The sequence below is a fragment of the Chelonia mydas genome, chromosome 8 (genome assembly GCF_015237465.2).
Source record: "Chelonia mydas isolate rCheMyd1 chromosome 8, rCheMyd1.pri.v2, whole genome shotgun sequence".
In the NCBI taxonomy this organism is placed as follows: domain Eukaryota; kingdom Metazoa; phylum Chordata; order Testudines; family Cheloniidae; genus Chelonia; species Chelonia mydas.
In genome coordinates this window covers 63312431-63340027 of record NC_057854.1, presented here as the reverse complement: position 1 = coordinate 63340027, position 27597 = coordinate 63312431, and the positions used below count along the sequence as shown (strand labels likewise).

The 27597-nt window shown below is 41.6% G+C and overlaps 1 long non-coding RNA gene across 2 annotated transcripts; it reads left to right on the top strand.

Moving 5' to 3' along the window:
- Nucleotides 1-131: 131 nt before the first annotated feature.
- Nucleotides 132-26668, top strand: LOC122461420. Of its 2 annotated transcripts, XR_006283293.1 has the most exons (4): nucleotides 132-300; nucleotides 1885-2437; nucleotides 19610-19767; nucleotides 21281-26668. It is a non-coding gene; the product is annotated as an uncharacterized LOC122461420 (long non-coding RNA). The 2 variants fall into 2 exon arrangements; XR_006283294.1 differs by lacking the exon at nucleotides 1885-2437 and having other exon boundaries at nucleotides 21281-25470.
- The last annotated feature ends 929 nt before the right edge of the window (nucleotides 26669-27597 follow it).

Sequence of the window (27597 nt, the reverse complement as noted above, 5' to 3'; positions counted from 1 at the left end):
TAATCAAGGTGGGCCATTTTCAGCACAAATCCAGGGTTTAACAATTGGTTAGTCTCTAAGGTACCACAAGTACTCCTTTTCTTTTTGAGAATACAGACTAACACGGCTGTTACTCTGAAACCTGTCAATAGTTTCCACTACATCCCAGCCAAATCCTGCTGGTACATGTATATGTGTTTGCAGGATCAGGCCTTAAAAGGAAAATACTAAATATGTCTGTTTTTTATTCTATATTAATTCACTTTTTAATAGCTGGGTTTCCTGCCGGGGCAAGGAAGTGAATATCCAGATCAAGACACAGTAAGGAGGCAGGCAAATAGCCCACCTTAATCGATTGGTCTCGTTAAGAGTTGATATGGTAACCCCCCATTTTTTCATGTTCTCTGTATATAGATTTATATATATATCTTCCTGCTGTATTTTCCACTGCATGCATCTGATGAAGTGGGCTTTAGCCCTAGAAAGCTTACGCCCAAATAAATTTGTTAGTCTCTCAGGTGCCACAAGGCCTCCTCGTTCTTCCAGCATGTGTCCCAAGCTGCATGTACATGTAACCAACCACTGTGTTCTGCACAGGATGGACCACTTTCAAATGGTCCTAACATTGTTAAATCATAACTAACTTATTTTCAACCCCAGTAAAGACCCTACTCTGCACTGAGGACTATTCATCTGCCGAGTGTCCCCGTCCGTATTTCAGTCAATTTTGTATTCTCGGTTGTATTCAGGTTGAATTTAATTGTATTTTTCTATTTTATTTGAAAATAAAAAGTATGGCATAGAAACTTATGAAGATCTTATTGTTTTATTCCACAGCATAGGAAGATGTTCATTGTTGGTATTGTCATCTCAGAGCATTGCTAAAAGTGCCCCAAATTGTGTCATTATATTTAAAAACTTTTTTTATATTATTCAGATAGCACTGTATGTGATGCTTTAAAGTAGCAAGAATACACATAAAATATTGCACCTACCCTGAAAAACTTAGTTTACCTTCTTTCCTATAGCGTTCTTTAATTTTATCAGTAAGATGAGTGCAACACTCTGTATTGGTTATATAATAGTTATAGCCCCCACAAAAAAACCTATAACTAACTTATAGTTAGTTGAGTTCATTTCCTGTCAAGGTGATCAATAAAAAACAAGGAATTCACTAGTTAGATAATACATGTTCAATTCACAGGCTTTTTCACCCACACATCATGATAGACAAACCCACTAGGCTTGATTCTCCTCTCACTAACACCAGTTTTGCACCTGTGTAACTCTACTGGCTTCAGTAGCATATTCTTGATTTACGCCAGTCCAAGTGAGAGGGGATTCAGCCCTACAGACATAGCTCCAAAGCAAAGTCCTTTTCAATTGCAGCAGATAACCCCAATGCACATATGCGATCCCTCGCAATCACACACACACACGCGCGCACACACACACACACACAGCTTGATCTCTGACCTCAGCTAAATTAAGATATATTCCCTATACACAGTGATGAAGTCTATAGTGTGTTATTTGTATGTGGAAAAGTGTGACCTTGGAGTTAAGGCTGTGCAGTTGAGTTTGGACGATGGAAGGAGGTAGTGAAAGTTGAGATAGGGAACTGGTAAGTGGAGTGCTGAATGACTTAACTACTTACTTGCTTGTTACAGTTTGGGTTGGTGGGTTATGCAGTTTAGCAGTATGATCTCTAACAATTTTTTGTGTAGGGGAATACCTATATATACTACAATATTCAACAGCTTCACAAAATGAAGATCCCGGCTGAATATCCTATTTCAAAAGTTTCTTTGTTGTAAATATCAGTAAAGCATGCTCATATTTGCAGATGTTGGCCCCTGTCCTGCAGTTCTTGTCGGATTTAATGCGTCTTTCAAATTTTGACAGATAAATTCCTCATGAACTTCTGCTATGAAATCCTGGGCACAGCCAGAACCAGCCAGCACATGTCTCTGTAACTTTTTCAGTGAGGATTTTGCAGACCATGTTGTGTAACACCTTCCTTCGTTTGTCACCTGAAAATATTGCCTGTGCAATGAGAGACCCTGTCACAAGCACACATTTTTGTGGACTCTAGGCATAACCTTGTACCTGCTGATTTCAGTGACTTCACAGCAGGGTGAATTTTGCTGGTTAAAGGTCAAGATGTATTAGAAGCGCAGAGAGCTGAAGTCCATGGGAGCTGGTTAAGGTCTGGAGTGTGTGATGCTGCTCTGTTATCACTGTGAAAAATAGCAGTTTTGCCTGTTGTTTGGTCCTATAGAACAACCAGTTCCGACATCTAGGCTAGCACCTGCCTGTGGAGGATTGTCCCAGCCAGTATATTCAACCTTTTTTTCAGTTTTAAATTACTCAAGCAGAAGGACTTCTGCTGCTTCCCATAGGATATTCTTCCACAGCCCGCTGGAGAAGGTTTGCCTGTTCTCATCATACAGGAGAGGTAAGATGGCTGCTGCTTTTCAAGGAGCCTGTGTGGTGGGAGTCGTAGAAGCATCTGAGAGCAGAACAGTAACTGGAGTTTCCAGCAGTGAGGGGACAATCTGGAGAAGGGATTGTCAGAACCTTGGCAGAGCTGGTGTGGCCAGGGAAACAGGATGTTGGTGGAGTGCTGTGAACCACTCAGCCTGGGACGAAGCCTGAAGGTCCCAGATTGCAGCTACCTGGAGAGTTTACTCCCAGGCTTCAGATAAGCAGTTGGTCATAACAGGAGTGACAATGAAGGATTGTTTGTAGGAACTAGAGGGGACTCAGTAGTAGAGATCCTGAATCAAAGTGTGCTGGGGCCTGGGTGCCATGTGGTTGCTGGTGGAGATAGGTGGGGGTGTTGGGGTATGGAGAGCAGCAGGAAAGGGGAACTGTGGAAAAGGACCAGGAGGCTGATCTCTACCAGCAGCTGGGCTTTCTTCCTGGAAGGGAAAAGCTGATTGTTAGGGGGATTTTTCTGTTCATTTTTTATGGGGGGCATTTGTTCTGAGATGGGAGGAGTGTGATTGTTCAAAACCCTTTGGGTTTGCAAGTGGACTGGCTTTGAACTATGGTCTGGGAACGGTGTGGGAGTATAGTGTGGAAGGACATTAGTCAATGAATTTTTGGTAATCAAGGTAGGTGGGAGGAGGAGAGTAAAGCCATGCTAAAAGACAATAAGAATGGGGGATTGGCAGTGGCTAAAGTAGATTGAAAGAAGCAGGGGGGAGCTCTCACTGTACCAGGGGAGATGAGGGAAAGCTGGTTACAGGAAGGTGCCCCTTGCTTTAACATTTGTGGATGGGGAGGCCTGGCTTTCCATCTGAGTTTGATGTCAGTATAATTTCTGATTGTGGCTGTGCCATATAGGATGGGGACTTTGAATGCCCAGAATATTAGTGGTGTCAGATCTCAGGCACTAGTTTGAGATTTTAAATAGAGCGGGGCAGAAAGGACTAGAAAAGAGTTTGAAAAACGTTCCCATCCCAAATCTGAATGAAAAATCAAATCTTTAAAATTTTTGCAAACCTAAAACCTGTGGTTTGTTTATTTTTTCAGATCAGGTAAATCAAAGCATTTTGTTTTGACTTTGTCTTTTTTATTTTTAACCTTAAATTAACTTTAATTTAAAAATGAAAGTCAAAAAGGGAGCTTTTCTGAAGCTGTGTTGTTCAACAATGTTTTGAAGTGGGAAATTCATCAAAACTGACTCTTTCCTGTGAACAGTTCCAGTTTCTCTGAATCAGCAGTTTTGGTCAAAAAAGTTTAGTTGAAAAATTCCTTACTGGCTCTAGTTTTAAAGCCTTTGCCACTGGATGTCACACTTCTTCAACAACTGCTGTTTGACTCAGCAATGGGAATGGGTGCAGTAGAAAGAGACTGGCATGTAGGACCTATTGGGACAGAGGCCAGCGACAGTATAGGGATATTGCCCTACTCCCAGTAAATAACCTGCAACAGGTTCTTGAGATACAAGCTTGTCTTGTGCCTTTTCACTGCCCATCTATTAGAGTTAGTGTCAAAGTCCTCACCTGAATATCCAAGGCAGGGCATCAGCTGTGAGCATAACACCTGGGGCCAGATTAACAGGCCCTGCCCCTAGAGTAGACGTTTCTACCAGTGTAAAGTGAATGTGAAATGCTACCATTCTGATTCGGTATAGTATTTTATGTTTGGCTTTGTACTGATGTAAATGACTCCATATGGTGCAGGGCAATGGAGGACCAGGCCCCTGGGCTCACATACAGAACTCGTATTGATCATTTGTATGGCCAAGAGCAGGAGGTCACCAGAGCTGCAGACTTTAAGTTGCAGTCTGTGGAAATCTCTGAGGTGTGTGGGGAGATCTCTGGATACATGAGGTTAAGTTTTGGTTGATTTAAATATGTGGGCTCTTAGACGCTGCAGAGGTCACTGATACTGTAGCACCTGGTTTTATGTAGGCCCCAGGCTGAACGCAGTGTCCTAGGTATGGTCTTTCCAGTGTCGCAAGAAGAGGAGCACCCACCTTCCTGATTTGTGAAGTGATACCTCTGCACATGCACCTAACCATCCTGAGCAACAAGCAGAAGCAGTCTGGCAAATCAGTCGTACTTTATTGAACTTGTAGCTGCTATAATTGTGCAGGGCACTGTTAGTATATATTACACAATCACCAGATTTGGTAGTTTTACTCCATATTTCACAGTGTTTATAAGGCTTCCTTGCGTGAAACTTGTAAGCTGTAATATGTGGTACAAAGCACATTCTTACCAACTTTTCTTGTACAATTGCTTCTTCTTTGTTCAGGCTCCCTTACCAGCACAGCAGTCCCTATATGCATCCATGTTTCACCTCTCTCCTCTCCAGACGGTTAGAAGCTTTTTAGCTATGAGTAAGAGAAGCTCTTCCTGTAGATTTACTACTCATCTAGCAGAGAAATATATTTTTCCCTTTAAATGCGTGACAGTAATTTGTCTTTGTATTTCTTACTGTGTTTTGAGGAAGAGCAATCAGTATCTTCAAAATCACACTTCCAGACAGAGAGCCATCTGTGAGGGACATTTGGAAATGATAGTGTGTATCCTAGTGAGTGTGTCTTTTAGCAGACTCTGCTTTTCTGGTACGAGCTAACCTTTCTTTGAGTGGGAAGAAGACAGTTTTTCTGAAATGCTGTTCAATGAGCTCTTTTGCATTTTCAGCTCTCTAAGCTTCATAGCACACTCAAATGGGAGCCTAGAAATGCCACACATTTGTGAGTTCAGAAATGAAAACAGTCTTTCAGTTGCTATTAGTTGGTATGTAGCAAAGTCATTTTATGATGCTAAATGGACTATATCTACCCTTAGTGTTTTTGTAGCCAGCCATACTCACGTGGCCTCAGCAAGTGATTATTTCCCTCCCCCTCTCCAGCCATTTCTAATATGTTTCTGTTTGCTACACATCAGGTTCTTCTGCTGCAGCAACTGCAGTTATGCTCTGGTTGAGGATCCTTTTCATCGGTTTATTTTACAGCCAGCAATTCTTCCTGCTTTAAACTCTTTGGAATTGGGACCGTGTCCATGCATTTGCACAGTGCTTAGCACAGTGGGGAGATTTGCGCTATTGAGCACTACTCTCATATAAATAAATAGTAGTACTACTAATAAAATATAGATCAGCATTATTTAAGCCCCAAACTGTTTTATTATCTTTGCTGTGACGCCTTATTATAATTTGATCCTGAGTTCTCTATGCATGATTTCCATACTACCAGTATATATCTACCAAGTTAAACTCAGGCAGTTTGCAGAATACAAGTGCCTGATTCTCATTTACACTGGGGTTGCTTTATCCTATACCGCCAGACTAGAGTAAAGCAGTCTTAGCATATGTCTGTACTATACTTGGGGGGACACAACTGCAGCATGTGTAGCCATACCCACACTAGCTTTGATCAGGCTAGCTTGATAAAAATAGACATGTAGCTGCTGTGGCATGGGCTAGCAGCCCAAGTACAGTCCTGCCGAGGGACATACTGAGGCAGCTAGTTCATTGTGCTACCTGTACTGCTGTGGGTACACTGCTATTTTTAGCAAGCTAACCTAATCAAAGCTAGCTCGGGTATGCCTACACATGCTATTCAAACTGCAGCATAGCCATACCCTGAGTGTAGATGAGAATCAGGCTTTGATTTTCATGTTTGGCGTTCTTCTAGAGAAGGGAGTAGAGAGTTAAACATTTTACTTTTAAGTAACAGATGGGGATGTACAGTGTCTACAAAAAAATTTGGGCCCAGAAATGTTTTTATCTAGTGGAAATTTTTTCTGGAAAATAGATTAGGAAGTGGGAGCAGTTTGTGAAACTAATCAGAGTCTGGATGGTCTCCGGGGAGATCCTAAGAATTGTCATTGTAATGCTCAGAATCTTATTGGGGTAATATCCAGTGTGCTTGTTACAGAGGCAGATCAAGGAGAAGACATGCAGAATGGGGAGACCAATATTAAGTATGTTATTCCTTACTGTTATCCCTTCTTCCTTCCCCTGTAGTTGCACATGTTATGTAAGCTCATCTCCTCTGCCATTTAAATTAATACAAAATTTTGTGACAGTTGACTGTTAATAGGAAAAGTCACTTTAAGATCTGAGGGTAATTAATGAATACGGAACACCAATTTGATAGTTGGTGACTGCTGTAATTTGCTATTACATATTGCATGTGAGATCACCTCCGGTATTACAGTGTTGTCATGTTAGTGACATGGACTAATTACAGTGCTATATATGATAAGTACCTGGTGTGGGAGGAGTAGCTGGCAAGTGCCCTATCCCTTCTTTGAGTGCCTAGCATTGTATCTGGACATAGGTGTGGAACTAGGGGTGCCTGTGATGCTGCCGCACCCCCCCCCCCCCGGCTTGGAGTGGTCTCCATCATATACAGGGTTTACAGTTTGGTTCAGTGACTCTCAACACCCCCACTATACAAGTTGTTCCAGCCCCCCTGTATCTTGACAGTTTTTATGGGGTTGGTTCTCTAATCCATTATTCCATCTCTAGCAGACCTTTCTATACAGACCTGGGCTATTACAAGTCTTTCCTTTGCTTTGCCTTCTTTTGCTTGTACTCTTTAGGAAGACTTCCTCTTGGGAAGGCATGTGTTGTTACCTTCCTTTTGAAGGATGGTACAGTGAATGTGTCCCATGCAGAATAGTTCAATTCAAGTCAGGTTATAAGAAACCAAAAGTATTTAAGAATTACAAAGTGAGAAAACAGAAAGTAAACAGCGCTTTACAAGTTAACTGCAATGCATATGAATGTTTATAGACTTAGTAGAGTTATCATGCTACTTTAATTTCAATAAGGAAAATAAGCATTATTAAATGCATTTAGTAATGTTTGCTAGGAGTTAAGGTGAGCAGAGATCACTTGCATTGCTCTTCAGTCTGCTTCAAATTGGATTCTGACTCTTTATTGTCTTAGTACTGTTTTTTCCTCTATACTGTTGCAGAAATACTGTCCAGTCACTCTGGGTAAGAGGAGATGAACTAAGAGGAATCTCCTAATCCGTGATGTGAAACGGTGGTCAGTATAAAAAGATTGCTATATACTGCATAGGCAAGTAGTCCTCTCTTATTTTATACTTATTTGTAAACTGTTTGTTCTATCTGTTTGAATAACACTTAGCACAGTGGGGCGTTGGTCCATGGCTTGGGCTCCTAGGTGGTAATGCAAATAATAATGATTATTATTAATAAAGTAATTAATCTTATTCTAGTGTTCATGGTGTAGGGGGATACAGCAAAACATCAGGGGCAGGTTGATTTATTAGAAGCTTTACATGTCATATTTTACTGGTGACTGCTGTAAGCGATGTGTGTAACCTACACAAGATTAGTTGCGGCAGCCCAGTTGGTGCACCATGAAGTCTGAGTCCCCTACAGTTTCTTGCTTGGAAAAGTTGGCTGCCAGCGTGTCCCTTTGCTCCTTATTGAGGTAGGAATCAAATTTTTGTAATGATCAATTCATAGTGTTCTTCTGTTAGGCTTTACGTACACTGAAAAATGTAGGGGAATATACCAGTATAGCTCTAGCACTTGTGCACCTCCACTAGTGATACCAATAGGGTGAGCTCTAGTGTAGACAGGGCACAGGTTTTTTTTTCCTCTTTGTCATCTAACCTCTTTCAGATCCCGTTTACACTAGTGCCCTCACTGTTGCTATCACCAGTGGAGCTATGTACCAGTGCTTGTGCAATGGAGGACCATTTAAAAATATTGTAGCATAGAGAAGGCCATTGAGGGCAAATTCATTTCAGACCCTTCAGCAGTATCAGGCAAATAGAGCTGAATGACCCTGCATTATTTCTTTATGTTTAGTCTACTTACTAACCTTGTTTGCGCTAGAGAATGTTGGCATTACAAGCCCCTGTTGCATTATCATTCCATTCCATTTCAGCTCCACACACGCAAGGGCTAGCAGTGGTGCACAAGAATTGCTGATATCACTGCAACTCCATTTTTTTCAGAGCGAAGTTCACTACTATCGTGTCCACCACAGAATCATTTTGCATAATTGGTTTTGGAATTCTAGGTGTACAGGTCTTGGTTTATGAGGTGCAAAGCAGCAATCCTGAGCCTTTTGTTATTTAAAAATAAGAATATTTTGTCGTTTAATTTTACAAAATACATGTGATTTTAATACATGGAAAATTCACGTCTAAAAGGAATGTGGGCACGGTATCTCTCAACTGTGAATTGCTGTACCAACAAATACCTGCTTCAAGAACTTTGTGTTGAGAACTGGGGGATAGGTACCCACAATGAACGGGTGTTGCAAAGATGGACATGTACTATTGCCTGTTATCAACATTTGTTTGAAATACAAATTGTAAAGGTGCAATTCTCTAGTGCAGAGAAGATGGAAGGGAGCAGCCATGGTGCAACAGCAATCTTTCCCTTTATATGAGAAGTTTGAAAATTTTCCATTGGTAGACATAACAACAAGTGTATAGTTAAAAATGTGCACATCTAAGGAATAGACACAGGTTAGTCACACTTGGGATAGTAAAGTAAAACACTGGTGCATAGCAATGAAATCTAAGTTATTTTTTATCACTTGAGAACATATGAAGCAATATCAAATGCATTAGGAGTCTAAAATGATGCAGACAAATGTGTGTAACTTTGTGCTGAGTACAGAATAAGAACAGAATATTTACATACAAGGGCTGGTTATCCACAGAAGAGAATGACTGATTGTTTTAGAGCACAGGACCCCTACTAATATGGTAACCTGATCCAGTACAGAGATGTCAATACAAGAGTGGAAAAGTTACAGTGCTTTAGAATCTAGATACATGCACATCTGTTTAGCTGCGTAAATGCTCTTTGAGAGAGTCCTGCAGGGCTGGAACATCTTATGAATTAGGACTTTACTCCAGTTCCTATGTATTTAAAAAAAAACAATGTTGTTTTTGGAAGTCACTTCATTAGGATTTGCCTTCATCAACTCTTAGGGTCAGGTGGAATGGAAGTCCCAGATTTTTTCAGTACATTGAAGTGTACATACTACAGTTTGGTGAGAAAGACACTCCACTTCTAGTGATTTTTGTCTGTGGAAATAATGACTTCATTATGGGCCCCGATCTGCAGGCCTTGCTGACATAACTAAGGGATGCTGGACTGGCTGCTAAGAGGGTTTTACACTGTGTGTTTGGATGCACAAAACCAAGTTTATATACAATCAGAGCTGTTGACAGAGGCAGAAGCAAAAGGACTTAAAAACAAAACACAAATATTAAATGGGGAATGGGCAGTTGTTTGTATCTCTAACACCTTTCCTGTTTCCCCTGACTGAAGAATATCAAAACAGAGCAGAGCTAGTTAGGCAGCCTGGTGATGGCAGAGAATAATGTTGCCAGGGGGCAGATCCAAGTTTGGGGCCTGAGCTCGGCTCTGCCCTTGCATGGAGGCAGAAAATTTCTCTTTACCTGCTGAAAATGCACTTAGAGGGATGCTAAATAGTGGAATTGATTGTTTCCTGAGGGAGCTGAATCCAGCTGCCTTCTAGTAAAGTTACTGTAAATGTTATAGTATATGAGAGAAACCACAGCATGTGGAGAGGAGCAAAGTGGCGGGAGTGCGGGTGTGTGTACTTGTTCCTTCGAGAAGGTCTTGAAAAATGCCTGGAAAAAATAACAGTTGCATCATTTCAGGTAATTTCTTTCACGTCTATTGACAAAAAAGTGAATTGAGAGGGCTGTGGTCCAGAAAAACCCATTTAAAACTGGCACACAAATGCTACCTGAAGGCTGTTCAGTGATCTGGTTAAAAGGAGTTGCTGGTTGTGGCCCAGTTCTTGGAAGACAAACATCTGCATCACAGAACTCCCAGACGTGGCTCCTTCCTTGGCAGTCTCAGCAGAAGGGCCAAGGATCCGGCTTCATCCCTTGGTGATTGCATCCACCCAGGGCTGAGGTATGCTGGCAGGGTAGTGTGGCGTACTACAACCGTTCACACTGACACTCTTTAGTGGATAAGGTGGGTAGGAAGCATGATCTCATGATTCAGGCACTGGACCTGGCTCTGTCAATGACTTGTGACTTTTGGCAAGTCACTTAATCTATCCTATGCCATAGACCCCATCTGTAAAATGAGGTTAATCCCTCCCTACCCCATAGGAGTGCTGTGAGGATAAAATCCATTAATGTTTGTGCTGGATTCAGATACTATAGTTATAAGGGTCATCTGAGTACCTAGGTATCTAGAGAGCAGAGTTTAGGTTCCAGTGCTGATATTCTGACACCTATCATGAGCACTACAGTCACATACATACAGGCCCGCTGACGCCCCGGGGGGTGAGCTGGCAAAGGGGATAATTGCCCAGGGCCCCAGGTGATTTAAAAGGGCCTGGGGACCCCTGGCTGCCGCCGCTACCACTCCTAGGCATGCAGGGGGTGGTACCGGCAGTAGCAAAGGCAGCCGGGCGGACACATGGAAACCTTGGCCGTGCCGGAAGAGCGTGCCCCACAGCGCAGCCAGCAGCACCTCACTGGGCACCAGCAAGCACAGGTGCAGCATTGCCCAAATGTCAGGCGGACCGCTTCCGTACGGGCGCGGCTTGTGTGTGCCTGTGTGCACCAGCCGCCGCACATGGTCCAGCTCTGTGCCATGCTGGGCCTGGGGGGCCCTTTGACTGTTCTGCCCTGAGGCCCGGAATTGCTGTCGCCAGGCCTGCATACATATCCTCCCCCACAAAAAATGGGTACCTTAAACCTACAGTAGATAGCCAGTTAAAAAGGACTGTGGCAGTTGGCAGAACATCAAACTACCAGAGGTGCTATCAGAGCTGAAATAGGGGAGGGAGAGATGGTGGTACCCCTCTCAAGCTCCACCCAAATGCTAGGCTCTACCCCCTCACTGAGCTCTGCCCCCCACTCACAACAGATTCTGCAGATGTTGAAACTGTGATCCCGCGGGTTCTGCTGGGCTCTCTGAGTGATGTTAGGATACTCCCGAGACACAATAGGCACATGCTAATCTCTGGATCCCAGAGACTTGTGATGACATCAGAATCTAAGATTCATTTTAAAAAAAAAGTTTCCAGCCCTCATGGTTGTAAAGAAAAGCTTGAAAATGTGAACTGAGTGTAAGTGATGCAGTGCTGTCTGCCTGAGTCTGCAGGAAGCCTCCAGCAGAGGGAGGAGCAGCAGTCACTAGGGTCAGGGAGGAAGCCCGCACACCTTCAGTGCAGACTTGGCCCTTTTTATGTTTTCCTGGAATTGTTTCCCCTCCGGTGTGGCTTGGATGGCCTTTGGGCTCTGTGGGATTGCCTTCTCCTTGGTGTGACTTAGAGGCCGCACTTGGGCTCTACTCAGCCCCTTAGGCCACTTAGCTCCATGGGGCACATTAGGTACAAGAAATGCTGCTGCTCTCCCAAACACCATCTGTTATTGGCACCAAAATAAGATGCTAATGACATAGGGTGACCACTCATGCATTCCCAGAATACCAAACCTTCCGGTACCTCTGCGAATGGTATGGGCCAAAGCCCATCCCAGCCTGGGTGATCCCACTCTATCAGCATGACCTTGCAGTGGACGGGACCAGGTGCTCTTCAAAATGGAACCCCATCTGATATCAGACAAAACCACGCCCATATTTTTTCTCAGTATCAGATGGAGGACAGACCTTAGAAAAGCAACACTGTCCATCTTAAAACCCGACGAATGATCTGCCTACACTGACTGTAGATTGTGCAGGTCTGTGATCCTTCCTCTCTTTTCTTCCATGCTGTGATATCACTGAAATAGTTACAAATGTTGACATTTAAATCATCATTGGACATCTGAGTTTCCCACCATCAGGTAATTGGATGAATGGTGCAGTTCACACCTCTCAGATCTGTTGTTTCAGGCTTGCTGCAGACATTGCTACATCAATTGACACTTGTTTCATGTTTCCTTGATTTTTCTCTGCATCCATAAGGGTTAGAGACTTTTTAAAAAAAAGAAATTAGGTCCCGGAGAACAAGACGGCATCCTAAAAAAAAAAAGTGTTGGGTTGCTAACCTGGCACAACCTGCCCCAGTTTGAGGCCTCGGTGCCATGATCTGATCCATCCACACAGTGGTCAAGGAGAACATTACTGTCAAAGCTGTAGAAATGCACGGAAGCACAGCATTTTTATCACTTTCCCAGCATCACAGGATAATCAGATGCTCCTGCATCTATTGTACCTGGGGGAGCACAGTTTCCTTTTTGTGTTTGTTTACAATGCTTGTGATACTGTATTGTAAACACCAACCCGTCCATGTGAGCTGAAATAATTAATTTATTAGGATGAACACTGCCACACAGGTTGGACAAATTGACTATTTAAGTGTTTGCTCGCACTGAGGGATACTGTGAGAAGCTCTTGAGAAGGGAAGAGTTGTGCTTGGTTCAAATATGTTCTTGACCACCTCAGATTGAGAAGAGAATACTGGAGGTTTGTTTGGGCCTTTTCTTAGGAGCCCTGGGTCATCTGTTAGTGTTAAAGTGAAGAGTAGCTTAGTCTTAGAAGGAATGCTTTTGTGGTTCATTGATTTCTCCTCACTGTTTCCTGGGTAGTGCTGTTTAGTGCCTTTTCCAACCTGCTTTTGCACACAGTTGGTACATGGTAGAATAAAAAAGTGCCCCTTTTGGGGTTTGGCTTTATCAACCCAAAATGAACAATGAGATAAGTTTCAACCCCAGCCTTCTCATGAGTTGGATGCTCCTGGGGCTCCTTCTCCTAAACTGCTCAGCTCACATCCTAGATCCTCTGTGTCCAGAGAGACACTCCCACCTATCCAAGTGGGATAAGGAGTCACCTGCTTTAGTGAGTCAGTGGAATTCACTTAACTCTTTCTCAGCAGGACCAACACTTGCTACCAGTGTGAGGTGTTTCAAGTGAACATTGCTAGCCTGATACAGGATCTCTTTCCTGCTTTTTTCATAGGGGGGATATTTTGGTGTGGTGAACAGGCATTTACTCAACATCTCCAATTAATTTTAATGGATTTGCCTGGATAAATCCATGTGCAGCATAAGATCCCTTATTGCATGTGTTAATGAGCAGCCCAGAATTTTTGTCATAGAGCTTAAGAAGAAAATAATCTTCACTGTTTCACTGCATGTTTGCATGTTTCACTGCAAAATCCATGCTCCTGTTTTCCCAAGGAGCACAAAACACTTAATACCTTCTTTTTGTCCCCACCCCTTCTCCTTATGCCCATTGTTAGATACATTTTTATACCTATTTGACAAAGTCCTTTAAGATGAGGGAAACATTTAAACTCCATTGCATGGATTGGATGGCCAATAAGGAACAGTGTTTCGTTTAGGACTTGATAACTAGACACTGATCTGGGATTTTTGTGCTGCCTTCCTTTATAATTTATAAGAAAAGATACTACTCAGTTGAAATTATTATTCACATTTTAAATATTTTTTAATTCTGTAGCCACAAAAAAGATGCTACCAAGGGTTTAAAAAAAATGGTCACTTATTGATTCCCTGCTTTTTTTTGCCTGTTGGGTCGGAAGCATAATGTTCACACTTGTTCCCTAACACAAATTTTGTTAATTTCCCATGATTAAGCCTAACACAGAGTCCATTAAAGTCAGTGGCAAGACGCCCCTTGACCTTGGTGGGCTTTGGATCAGTCCTTGTGTGAGAAAGGAGGCCTTATAGCTAAGACACACAGCTGAGTCAGGATACCTGGGTTCCATTTCCTGCTCTGCCAAAGACTTCCTATGTGATTTTGGGTGAGTCTGTCTTTTAATTCCTTATCTGTCTGGTAGGAATAGTGTTGCTGTATCCACCTCACAGGTATGCTGGGAAAATAAGTTAAAGTTAGTAAAGCCCATTGAGTACCACTTAGTTGCTAAGTCTTGTTAGGTATGTTCACTAGTTTGATATTGCAGGATTGTTCATGACTGCTAAGGCTTTTTCGTTTATATAGAATATTCATTAAGGAAAAAAAAAACTAGCCCCGGAGCATTTAAAAATAACAAAGAATTACAACGTTTGCAAAAGGTTACAAAAGAGTGAAAATACACCAAAGTTGGGTTGGAATAATCTTGAATCTAGCCCTCTAGTTGTTTAGGAATCTGTTGTGTTTGTACCGATAAAGCTGTTGGCGTATGTGAATGTGCATATTTTATAAACTCTGTGTCTGAAAGAGAAACAAAACGGAATATTTATATGATAGTGTAGAGCTTTTACACCCAATGTCTGTGCCATAAACTGCTTTTCCCCCTGCAGAAAGCGGAGTTTTGAGCTGCACTCCAGTAATTGTTAAAATGATAGTGAAAGTAGATCAGTCTCTACGCTCTCTCTCTCTCTCTCTCACTGTTTTCCTTGCCATCATGACTGGTTCCTGCATAGAAGATGGCAATTTATTGAATGTAGTTAGCAGGCCACAAACACACTGAAAGGTTTGCTACATACTTAAAAATTAAGTTGGTGTCACTTCTGCTCTGCATATCCTTTCTATCTCTTTCTGTTGTGTGGTTACCTAGTACCAAAGCAGAATAATACCCAATGAAAAACGTCAGGTGTGAACGTGACTTTTCCAAAGTCAGGAGAATATATAGGGTGACCAGACAGCAAATGTGAAAAATTGGGACAGGGACAGTGGGTGGTAATAGGAGCCTATAAAAGAAAAAGACCCCAAAATTGGGACTATCCCTATAAAATCAGGACATCTGGTCACCCTAAGAATATGAGACCAGGGATGGGAGACTCTTAGGAGTTTGGATGTTGTTCTGACATTTGTATCTGAACTATCCAAGCTTTTTGCATCTTAAAATTGGACTCAGTCTCAGTGAACAAGCTTTCATGTGAGACTTCTAGCATTCCCACACACTAAAGCGTGGCAGGAAATGTGAGAGATGGGTGGGGTTTTTCTGGAGATTTTGGCACTTCTGCTGTGCAGAGGGTTGTCTAGGGACTTGGTTGATCATATCTATAACCAACTCCCTAAGGTTCTGAAACATGTGAACATTTTGGGAGAAAGAGGGTTCTTAATTAACTACCCCATTTCTACATAAATTAGAGGTAATCTCATGAAGAACCCCCTCATTCCTTCCTTTAGGAAGGAGTAAATCAATTGAACAAATACAAAATGGAAATGGCTGCCTAAGAAGGAGTACTGCAGAAAAGGATCTGGGGGTTATAGTTGATCACAAACTAAATATGAGTCAACAGTGTAACACTGTTGCAAACAAAGTGAACGTCATTCTGGGGTGTATTAGCAGCAGTGTGGTAAACAAGACAATAAATAATTCTTCCACTGTACCCAGCACTGATAAGGCTCAGCTGGAGTTTTGTGTCCAGTTCTGGGCACCACACTTCAGGAAAGATGTGGACAAATTGGAGAAAGTCCAGAGAAGAGCCACAAAAATGATTAAAGATCTAGAAAAGATGACCTATGAGGAAAAACTGAAAAACAGTTTGTTTAGTCTGGGGAAGAGAAGACTTAGGGGGGACATGATAACTGTCTTCAAGTAGATGAAAAGTTGTTGTAAAGAGCAGGTGATAAATTGTTCTCCTTATCCACTGAGGACAGGAGTAGAAGCAGTGGGCTTAAATTGCAGCAAGGGAGAGTTAAGTTAGACATTATGAAAAACTTCCCAATGGTAAGGGTAGTTAAGCATTGGAACAAATTACCTAGGAAGATTGTGGAATCCCTCTCAGTGGAAGTTTTTAAGAACAGGTTAGACAAACACCTATCAGGGATGGTCTAGATAATATTTAGTCCTGTCTCAGTGCAGGGGACCGAACTAGATGACCTCTCAAGGTCCCTCCCAGTCCTACATTTCTATGATTCTGTGTATCTGCTGACAGACTTGGAGGGATTGATGGTTTGGGGAAGGAAAGCCTGCAATCCTCTCTGCCAGTCTGTTAGGAGTAGATGAGGTCAAGTACTTAACAAGATGCAGATAAAAAGAGAGGGGAACTAAGGCTTTGTCTACACTAGCACTTTTTTCGGCAAAGCTTTTGATGGTCAGGGTGTGAAGAAACACACCCTTGACCGACATAAGTTTCACAGACAAAAGCGCCAGTGTGGACAGCGCTATGTCGGCGGGAGATGGTCTGCCACTGACATAGCTACCACCACTCATTGGGGGTGGTTTACTTATGCCAGTGAGAGAGCTTTCTGCCGCCGGCATAGAGCAGCTACACAGGAGACCTTACAGCAGCGCAGCTTCAGCGGTTCAGCTGTGCCCCTGCAAGGTCCATAGTGTAGACATAGCCTAAGTCATCAGCATAATATTTTCTCCAGTGCAATGAGCAAAACTTTCCCTCCAGATCTAAACACCAGTTTTGGCACGAGAGCTTCTGTATCAGAAACTACCATGGCAACTCAGTCACACAAGGGATTGACATCCACGGAAGAAACTGTCCAGTGGACAGAGACCCTCAGACCAAAGGGCTTAGCTGCAGTCAGTGACTGATTTTGAACCAGATACATGCATAATACAACAACCAACACACCTGCAAAATATAACAAGTTTCAATAATCTGAAGGGAAAAATGAAATGGAACAACTGGCTATCATGAGACAATTTTTTTAATAATAGAGGGGAAAAGAAAAGAGACCAAAAGGTATTGGAGAAAACTTCCTACACCTGCCTCATGAACCCGCCTGCGTGGATAGCTCTCACTCAATTCCGAGAGGGAAAAGATTGAGAAAATAGATGGCCTGCCCTTTGGTCTCTGAAGAGTGAAGTCAGACTTGGGCTGTAAAATACTCTCCTGTGGAATTGCATGTGGGGAACACCCACAATGTACTGCTTTAAAAAGCAAGTTTTAGTCCTGTCCCCTGATGACCTAACTACAAAATTTGGGCCCAGTTTTGGCTTCATTATAACTAGTGGCAAAACTTCTATTGACTTCAGTGGGAACAGGATTGGGCCCCTAACACTGAACTACTTTTATAGTCAAGTGCAGGGAGTGCCTTGTCCCACTAAACAATGAGTGTGCGCAGACTGCTGTGTCTATAGAAAAGAATAATGGCTGTGACTTTTTCAGTCTTCTATGGTCATGTCGAGACTGGAAATATAGGTGGTGTTTTAAAATGTGTCAGCTGACAGGACAGGACAAGTTGTGCTCAAAAAACATGCTAGCTGATCATGGTCAGCCGTTTTTTTTTTAAACATGACTTGCCCGGTCTCCATATTATTATTTATTTTTATGCAAGTCCCGTTTAAAATCATGTTCATTAAAAAATGTTTGGTAACATGTTTTAAAATAACATGACATCATTTCCTAGTATAAACAAGGTTAAAAGGAAAGTGAGTAGCACTGCTTTTCTGTTCCCTACCACATTGTCGTTGGAGCAATGTCCTCCAGCCCGACTCAACCAGAAAGTTGGCCAGGGGATGAAAATATAAATTCTATCTCAGAGAGCACTTTTCTTTCTCTTGGGTAAAGTTAACTGAAGTCAGATTTTAAGGAATCTAATTTTCTGCAAAGAAGATTCCTTGGGGATGACGTAGCCTGCAACCTAGTCATCATCAGCTAGCTGATTTCTGTAGGTGTCGCAGTGGAAGTGGATCTTGAGAAGGGATGTGAAGGAGGAGAGGGTACTGGTCTAATGGGTTAGTTTGGAGAGGGCATTTCATGCATGAAAGATGGAAGTGGGAGCTTTTATGGGAGAAACAGGCAAACGTGTGTTCAAGGTTGATATCATTAGGAAAAGATTACATGATGGAAATTTGAACTTCCAGGCTTCTTCAGTTTGTGTCACAAACATATTGTTCAGGCATGGGTTGTTTCATTTTTAATATCATATGTAGATCAAATGTGTCCCTGGATGAACAAAGGACTTCAATGTAATCAGATTCAACAGGCAGGATAAACCCTCAAGAGAATGTAATTCAAGCTGTTAATAAATTGTTGAAGAATCCCAACATAAAACCTAAGGTTTTGTACTCCATCTGTTTTAATATAGAGAGAATGATGACTTACCTATTTAAGGAAAGCTCATAAGTGATGACTAAAGGGGTGCAGGGTAGAGGTAGAATATTACTTTCTATGAGTTTGAGCCATTTGGAGAGAGGATGAGCCAAAAAGTCAAGACATTTTTCAAAACTTCAGAAGGAAAAATTTCAGACAACATAATTTAAAAATCCTGGCTTGTCCCAAACTTTCCAGAAACTTCCACCCTGGATTGAGATATGGCATGAAAAATTTCAGAGGGACTGGTTTTTTGGGAGGAGGAGAGAGTTTCAAGACTTGAAAATCAGGCTTATAATGGGAAGTCAGCTTCAACCTTAATTATGGACTGGCTACTACACAATCTTGCTCTTACAGTGGCTCGTCTTCTTTTATAACCCCCCCCCCCCCGCAACGATTCCTACTAGTGACTGTGCCTATTTTGTTCAACTGTGTGGTACAAAGACAAGGGGGCTTTGGCTATGCTGGGTTAATGCAGTTTACTTTTTTGGCCATGCCCTCAGCATCTTTGCTCACTGCTGGATTACAAACCCATGTAGCTAGGAGGGAACATTGCCCATTCATATTTTGAATGATAGCTTCATTGTGAAATAAAAACAAACCTGCTTCTTAGGTGAGATGGTGTCAAGGTTTCTTTCAATTAAAATCAAATTCATGTTTCTTTCTGTGCCAGGATGTACAACTTCTTTGCATAACAGAAGGCTCCTTTGTTGAAGTATAGTCAAAGACTTTTAAATGGTGTGAGGTTTAAAAATACTTCATGTTGAATTTTTGTATTTAAATCACCACATTTTTGTAACTGGGTCATCTACCCATTACCCATCATGTTCTTTATTCCTAAGTGATGCGATATTAATCTAGATATTTTACATAGTTTTAATCCTCTGTAATATGATTCTTTTTGCCTTTAGAGAAAAAAAACACATTAAACATTTGCTGATTCATACAAAAATATAGTATAATCTGATAATGTGATTAGATGGTATTTCATCTGGTAATGGTGCATAGTGGTTACTTGTCTTCATACTCTTTATTTTAATACGTAGAGAAAATTGTATTATTAAACAACAATTAATTTATCCTTTAGTATCTTTCCTTTGACAGACCTCCCACCACCTTGGAAGCATTTTCAGTAACAAATTAACTGAATCCAGGCAATAATTTGCATATGGAAATTATACATGCAATTATCTTATTTTTTTGTAGTCACAACAGACGTAGATGACAATACGACTCCCTTCAAGTTTTTGCCAAAATGTAAATCCATCCCAGAGTGAATGCACATCTGCAGCTACTGAGGTCCAGTGTGGACTAGGAAAACTAGGGTGAAATACAGGACATGAGCAGCTCTTTCTGTGATGCTGGTAAATATATATGTTTCACTTACAAATTCCCTTCTGACTTTGATTGTCTATCTGGTTCTTCACTAATTCATGTGCAATTAGTTTATCTCCAATATATTTACTGAGATATTACTATAGGTCAGGTTGTAACTTTGGGCCGCAAGAGGCACCAAAACTGGTCAAAAGAATTATACTAAAATGGGCAAGCATTCCCCTGACTATGTGGCTTTGTGGGTCAAGGGAGGTGAGGGCTGGAGGAGAGAGAGGAAACAGAACAGCAGCAACTTCTTTGAGGCTTTAGTGCAGAAGTAAGACCCTGGATCTATGGAGAGATGTCTCTTCAGCCAAGAGAAAACATAGTCCTCGAACAGCAGTGTTGAGCCTCTTGAAGAGAACTAGTTTTGCAGTTTGTTTGCCTCTGTGGAAGTCTAATCATATAACAAGAGCCCTATCAGAGCTCTGAGAGGTGTTAGGAGAGTTTCTGGTTACAGTTTCCCCTCACAGTTATCTCAGAGGGAGGCTGCTGCAATGAGTATGTGAATTTGGGAACAGTGTTTTGGTTACATGATTTCCTCATCTGTGAATGCCGCGGTTCATCAGGATTGACCTTGGTGAGCTGTGTGTCCCTGACATCATTCTGCCTGTTCTGGAAGAACTGTCCCTAAATTCATTGCCACCCCTTCATGGGATCATTTTCTGGAGATCAGGAAGCCCCAGACCTGTGAAGACTTTGTTCAAATTTCTCTGTTGATGTAAATTGGTGGAGCACCATTAGCTTCAATGGATCTTCTCCAATTGACCTGACAGCAGACATGTAGCCCTCAGCATGACCTGGATGCAGACAAATGGTTGAGTGGTAGCCACCATCCACAGCCATCTAAGGATAATTCGTTGGAGTGCTATGGACAGATATTGTAGCATCAGGGTTGTCTGAAAGAATGAGGCAAGACCAAATTGTCCAAAAAAATTGAACAAACTTAAATGCTGCCAAAATTGTCAGCAACACCTGTTTCCCCATCCAGCCTCCCGAGTCTCTCTCTTGAACCACACCCACCTGCAACCCAGCTAACGGAGGGAGAGAAGCCCATTACAATATATTTAAGTAGAGAGGGAGAGAGAGAGAGACCCACACTAGGGCCATCATTGAGGTTTGACCTTCAGTGCTAAAAACAAGCTTGAGCTAAAGTAGTAACTCTTCTAGCTGGTAGTTGGAGTAGGATTTTATCCCATATATGAACCAGCCTCTAGAACAGGACAAAGAACTACACTCTCCTAGTGTGGATTACACATGTAAGTAGTTAACTGGCTGATTACAGTAGGGACTTCTGGGAGAGGGGCAATTGGAAAACAAACGATTTCATATATTGAAATCTTTCAAGTGTTGGGTCACATTTCATCTTGTCCCCTAATCCTTTTACCTATTCCCCTATCTCCCCCATTTCTCATGCTGCTGTTTTCTTATTTGTAAGATAGTTCTCAACAAGCGAGCGAGTTTTCTCCCTCTTTATACACTTTGATCTTTCAATCATTCCAGGGTGACAGTATTCCTGCCAGTGGCTGACCCAGAAAAATAAATGAGCTGACTTCCTGGGGACCATCACTAAACCAGTTTGTCTCCTGAATCTGGAAGGACTCTCTGGGCTCAATCTTTCAAGAAAAAACTAGCACTTACTCCCAAGTCTGCAGGATTTGGCTTTGCCTGTGCTGAATTTGCTACATTCTCCAGGGACCAGGGTCCATATATGGGCCTTTTTCAAAATAACTGAGAAAAAAATGTCATTATGCTATTTATTAGTGATACTTAAACTGTAGGTAATTTTGATGACCAAAAGTTGCAAGAGGAATCATAACGGCAAATCTGTTTCAGTGCTGGGTTCTGCATGTCAAATGGGTGAACAGCGAAAGGCTACAAGAGTTTTGTTTGCAGTTGCCAAACCTTGTTTTTTAAAGTTGTTGGAAATCCAAGAAAATGTTTGTATGTGAGTCTTTTCAGACCTGGGCTTATGATTGCATTATCATTCACATGCCTGTGGCATGCTTTAAGGAACAGTTGTTGAATCCCATAAGAATAGGAACATTTTAAATGGCCAAAAGGCATGTCAGAAAATATATATTTTTCATTTTATAATGGAATAATTTGTCTAAGATTTGGACATAAATGTAGAAAATATTTTTACCAGGCTATATTGCTAATGCAAGAAAAGTAGGCCTAAAAATGGATTTTGTACCATAGTAATAAAAAAACCCCACTATTCTGATCCAATAATTTTACTTTAACATAAAATTGTCACAAATAGACAAGAGAAAGCATGCAAGGCAGTCTGAAAAGTCCAGTGCTATGCCCATATCATTAATTAGGATAGCAGTGTGGTCTAGTGGTTTGAACAGGAATCTGTGAGCCAAGATTCCTGGACGTTGTTCCTGGCTACACCAGGGCTGCTGTGTGTCTTTGGCACATCTTGTAACCTCTCTTTGCCTTAGTTTGTCCCTCTGTAAAATAACACATGGAAGAAATAGGAGTTTTTTGAGTGTGAGCTAATACTGGTAAAGTTTTTTTCAGATTCCTGGATAAAAAGTGCTATAGAAATACTTAGTGTTATAGCAAACAGACTACAAAGCCTGTGTTATAACGAGAGGGTTAAGGACCCTAACTTTAATCTAACGAAGGAAATTTAGAATTAAGTCTGGCACTTCCCACGTAGAGGAAATGCAGTGAGTTCGCACTCAGTTACCACCTGTATCATCCATTGGGTTTGAATTAGGAGTTGTTCTCCGCTTCCCTGCAGAAATAGTAGAGGGGTTGGCTTGCAGAACCTGTGTGTCTAAGGGGAACCACTGGAGGACAGGGTCATAGATGTGGAGATCTTGGGCCTACATACTGACTCCTGGCACACTTGATACACTTTCTGTGCATGGTTCTTATCTCAGGACTAGAATGTTAAAAATAAATACATATTTACTTGCTCAGATATAGTCACTCCTCCAGAAAAACAGGTTGTAGACAAGAATATTCATTGGTTTCCTATGGCCTCTTTAACAGTCTCATCTCTATTAGAGGTAGACTGTTGAGTTCCCCACTCCTCCCTTTGAATGTCCTGGTGTAACAGCAGAGTAGACTACCTCTCTGCCCAGTTATAGTCTTGGCTATGCTGCTACAGCAATAGGGGTTTTCTTCAAGGACAATCTTTCGACCAGCATATAAAAGATCAGCTATGCAAAAAGTTCGGTGCTTGCTTTCACCAACCAGTATTGAAAATGTAGACATGTGGAACACTAACCCCAAAATTCTCCAGGGACTATTGTTAAACCCTTTTAAGGTACAATAACAGTTTTCCCTGAAACAAACAACCCCCAAACAAAATGCAGCATTTTAAGGCAAAACAAGCCTTGGGCAAATCTAAGCACAGCCTCAGCATTCGTTATACATTAGAAAGCACTCACTCCTGTAGCTGCAGGTAATCCAAATACACCAGAGTGACACTCTTTCACAGCATTTCCATTATATATTGCACTATTAAAAGGAGAATGATAATTGCAGGGAATCTTCAAATACTTCAAACTTAATATATGTGCGCCTACTGGAACTATGGGAGCTAAAACTGATTTTTATAGCTCGATGTTCTGGCAACAAAGGTTATTGGAAGGGTTTTTAGCAGAACCAACCACCAACATAATTTATCTGACCACAGAACAGATATATTGGGGAAAAAGAGAGATACACATAAGGGAGGATTTCTTGTGTTGGGAAATTTAATAAAAGGTTTGAATTTAAGCCTTCAAGTAAGACTTCCTGTTAGAATTAACATCTTGATGATATACATTTTATTTTTTGCTTTAGAAATAATGATACTGGTAATATAATAAAATCTGATAAGGTGGGGAGAAATACTACAGTCAATGCAAAGCTGTTGTTAAAGGAAAAAAACACTTTGGCTCAGAAACATGAATTATACATATTGTCAGTCAACACACTAAACAAAATTCTTATTCTTAGCGTTAGAAAGATCAGAAATTACAGAGCAGCTTTTCCTAGAGGCCAAATTTAAAAAATTGTGAAGATCAGAACATCAAATATTAAAGTATATGATAACAGAAACCCAGTCAGTAAAGAATGCTTATGTCCCAGTTACTGTTCCAAAGCTATATGTTTACAAAGAAAATCTAAAAGAAAGATCATTCGCATTTGGGAATAATTGCATTTGAAAGTAAACCTTCCTTTGAATTATCCAGATGACTTTCTGACCAGATTTCCCCAACTTCCTTTTTTAAATTGCGCAGGTAATCTTTTCAGCCACTTCTGAAGTGAAATAACAGTTTATGACAAGAAGGTTGGTGGGCTAGATTCTCTGCTGGTGTAACTTCACTGACTTCAATGCATGTCTATCACGAGAGAGTTTGACCTCTCCTTGTTGCAATTGGTGGTGGAATTGTGGAGAAACAGGACACAGCTACCCAAACTGGAATTTATCTAAGGCACCAGGGATGAGGCCATAATCTTGCAAGTACCACTATGACCACAAATGCCTCAAATCCTGTATGATAAAAATAAACTTCCTTTCCCAACAGCACACTGTGGGCATTAGTTCAATAACAGACCCATTGGGGGAGACTGTTGTCTACATGATCATCAGACTTGCTTTCTGCAGCACTTAAGGTTTCTTTCTTCTGTTATTTTAGGCTTTCTTGCCACATACAGACCAGTCTCACCTAAGATCCAGTCCTGTAAACACTTAAGCACATGTGTAACTTTACTCACTGAGTACAGTTTCTCACCTGCTGAAGTATTTGCAGGATCTGGCCCTTAGCATATGTTATCCGACAAGATCACAAGTTGAGATTTGTACAATGTAAATGGTTTGTTTTGAAAATTTCCGTTGTGCAGACTAGCAAGCACCCATCTTTCTCTGCCTGGTGATACAGAGGTCCAGTACTTTGGTTTCAGTTTGCAGTTACCACAGAAGACTCTGATTATTCAGTTTTACCAATATTTTATATTTTGAAATATGAACTTATTCTGTAATTGAAAACTTCTAACATGATCAAGACCTCTTCATAGCACGGGAGCCAGCAGGCTCTTTCACAATTCTTTACCCAATGAACTTATTTTGTGTGAGTGTGTTTTTGTTGGGAATGGTTAACTGTAAGTTCTCCTGTTCTCTCCTGATTCGTATGAATTTCTTTGTTTTATTCTCTGGAGGCAACAAAATATTAAAATTAAAGAAGAAAAAAGCTTCAAGAAAAAACTATGTTGTGTCAACATCTTGGAAAAGATCTTAGAGAACGTTTTATTGTAAAAAGTTTTTAATAAGGACTTTTAAATACTGATAATTTATCTCATCTAAACACTGCAGATAGTAATCCTGAAGTAGAGCTCCCTGGGTGATGAATCAATATATATATCCCCAAGGCAAGAGAAAGTTCCATATGGGGACATAAACTGAATAACGTACAAGGAAAACCCATAGTTTTAGCAACACTTATGTCTCTGCATTACACTAAAGATAGACACAGGCCACATTTTGCATTGTCTTACAGCCACAGGATCTCACAGGGGTTATATGGGTGTAAATCAGCATAGAATTTGGCCCTTATTTCTCCTGTGCCACAAATTTTCCCTCCATCTCATGCCTGGAAAAGCAGCTAATTCTCTCACTGTCACGTTAAAAATAACACTTAGAAAAGCAACAGTTTATGCTAATAACACGAGTTAAGCTTGATGTGAATGCCCCCAACCAACAGCCTTAGCAGCATGGAAGCTGGAGTGCAATCTACAGACTGCATGTGACAAGCAAAGATAGAGGATTTTGAAATGACTAGTAGGGAGGCAGGGCATTCTTCCAGGATCTATTGGCACCCTACAGTATTAAAAGAAACACACAAAAATTATATATGGAAACTACCCACAAAGGTAGCTTAGTGGCCCACTGGTGCTATGACTGTTGCTAGGCATAAATCTGCATCCTAAAGCAGCCATATTTAGGTTCTTTAAAAGCCATGGAGTCATAGAATTTTAGGCCAGAAGGGACCAGCAGATCATTTAATCTGACTGCCTGTATATCACCGGCCACCACCAGCACCCAGCAGCTGCACACTGAATCCAGCAACTGAAATTAGATCAAGATATTAACGGTCCTCAGGAGACCAAACAAATACATGTCACAGGCAGAGAATAGAAGGGACCCAGATGGCCCATGCTCAAGGCCCTTGCAATGGCAGGGAACTGAGATATTCCAAGATGATCATGGCAAACAACTTGCACACCAGGCTGCAGAGGAAGATGAAGCCCCCAGAAGGTCACTGCCAATCTGATCTGAGGAAAAATTCCTTCCTGACCTCACATATGGCAATCAGTTAGACCCTGAGCATATGAGCAAGAACCAGGCAGCGAAGCACCCGAGAGAGAGAGAATGCTCAGTATCACATCAGAGCACGAGCACACCCCGTACAGTGTCCCATCTCCAGCTATGGCCAGATAATATAAACTTGCCTGACACCATGCTCTGACGGTCAGTGAACCTGAGATGGGGCAGACTGCCAAGGGAAGCTGAATTCCACAAATAAGGCTACTCTGTTGAGGATCCCCATCTGCTTTTCCAAGTGTCCTCCAGGTCAGGGGCATAATTTTGGGAAAAAAATATATGGGGGTTGGGGGGCAAAGTTGTGTCAGCATATAGAACATTATATGTGATTATATTATATTCCTGAAATATATTTATATGGGAGGCACAAAGTAGAAAATATAATGAAGAATATAGACCTATGAAAATTCGGGAGGGGCAAACCAAGGACTGGTGTGGGCAACTGCCCCTCTTAACCCATAGCACATGATGCCCCTGCTCAAGTGATGTCTGTGTTTGTTATAAGGTACTTTTTGTTTGTAACACTTTCTTGAAAGCTTAAAAATAAAAGGTATTTCTTTACTATTCTTGTTTTCTTTCATTTGGCAAGCCTGGTTCCTCCAGCTTCTGATGCTCCACAGGAACTCAAATCCTTGTAGTGGCCGATATTTTGTAATGACCCACCACCATGGGTTGTCAATGGGGATTGAACCTGGGACCTTTAGCATCAAAAGTATAGGTCTCCACCCCTTCAGCTAACATTGCGCAGAGTGCTGCGTGCTCACACTGCTCGACAAACTCCTATGTGGACACTCAGTAGGCTACCTTTAAAAACCTACACATCGATATTCCGGTATATGGAGGCCTCTGAAGCCATGGCCAACCTGTTGCATTAACTCGTGTTAATGGAGCATTAACATGTGCAAAATGATATTAGGTATGGCAATAAGCCAGGGTCATTCAGCATGTTGGGGCTTCCAAACTGAAAGGATAGCCTTGTCCATTAGGGGTGGGGGTGATGCTGAGAAAGTGAGACAAAGGCTTTCTCTAAGAGACCTGGTGGCCCTTAAGCCCATGTTGTAATTTCCCTCTGAAGGGACTGGAGATGAGGAAGCCGTTAGCCATTTCCACAAGGGGGAAGCCTCAGGCTTTCTGTTAAGGAGAGAGTTTAGTCTATTGGATCATTGGGGAATTCTATTATTGCATATGCTTGAAACTGGTCCATGTGGGTGGAGCTAATGTTGGCCATCTCTCTTTCAAAGCCAAGTTTGTGTTCTCTGCTTCAGATACTGGCTCTTCTTTGGTTGCTGGGTCACCCACTCTAATTCCAGTGCATGGAGATGGCCTCTCCCTGGGCTGGATATTTTATACCTGCCAAAGCCATTCCTACCTTGTATGTGCCTGATGTGGCCCTGCATAATTCTAAGAAGGGGTAGTGTATGCCAGTCTCTGTAGCTGCACCCATTAGTGCATGCTTACATTTTGGGAAGCAGAGGTTCTTCACATGCCCAGA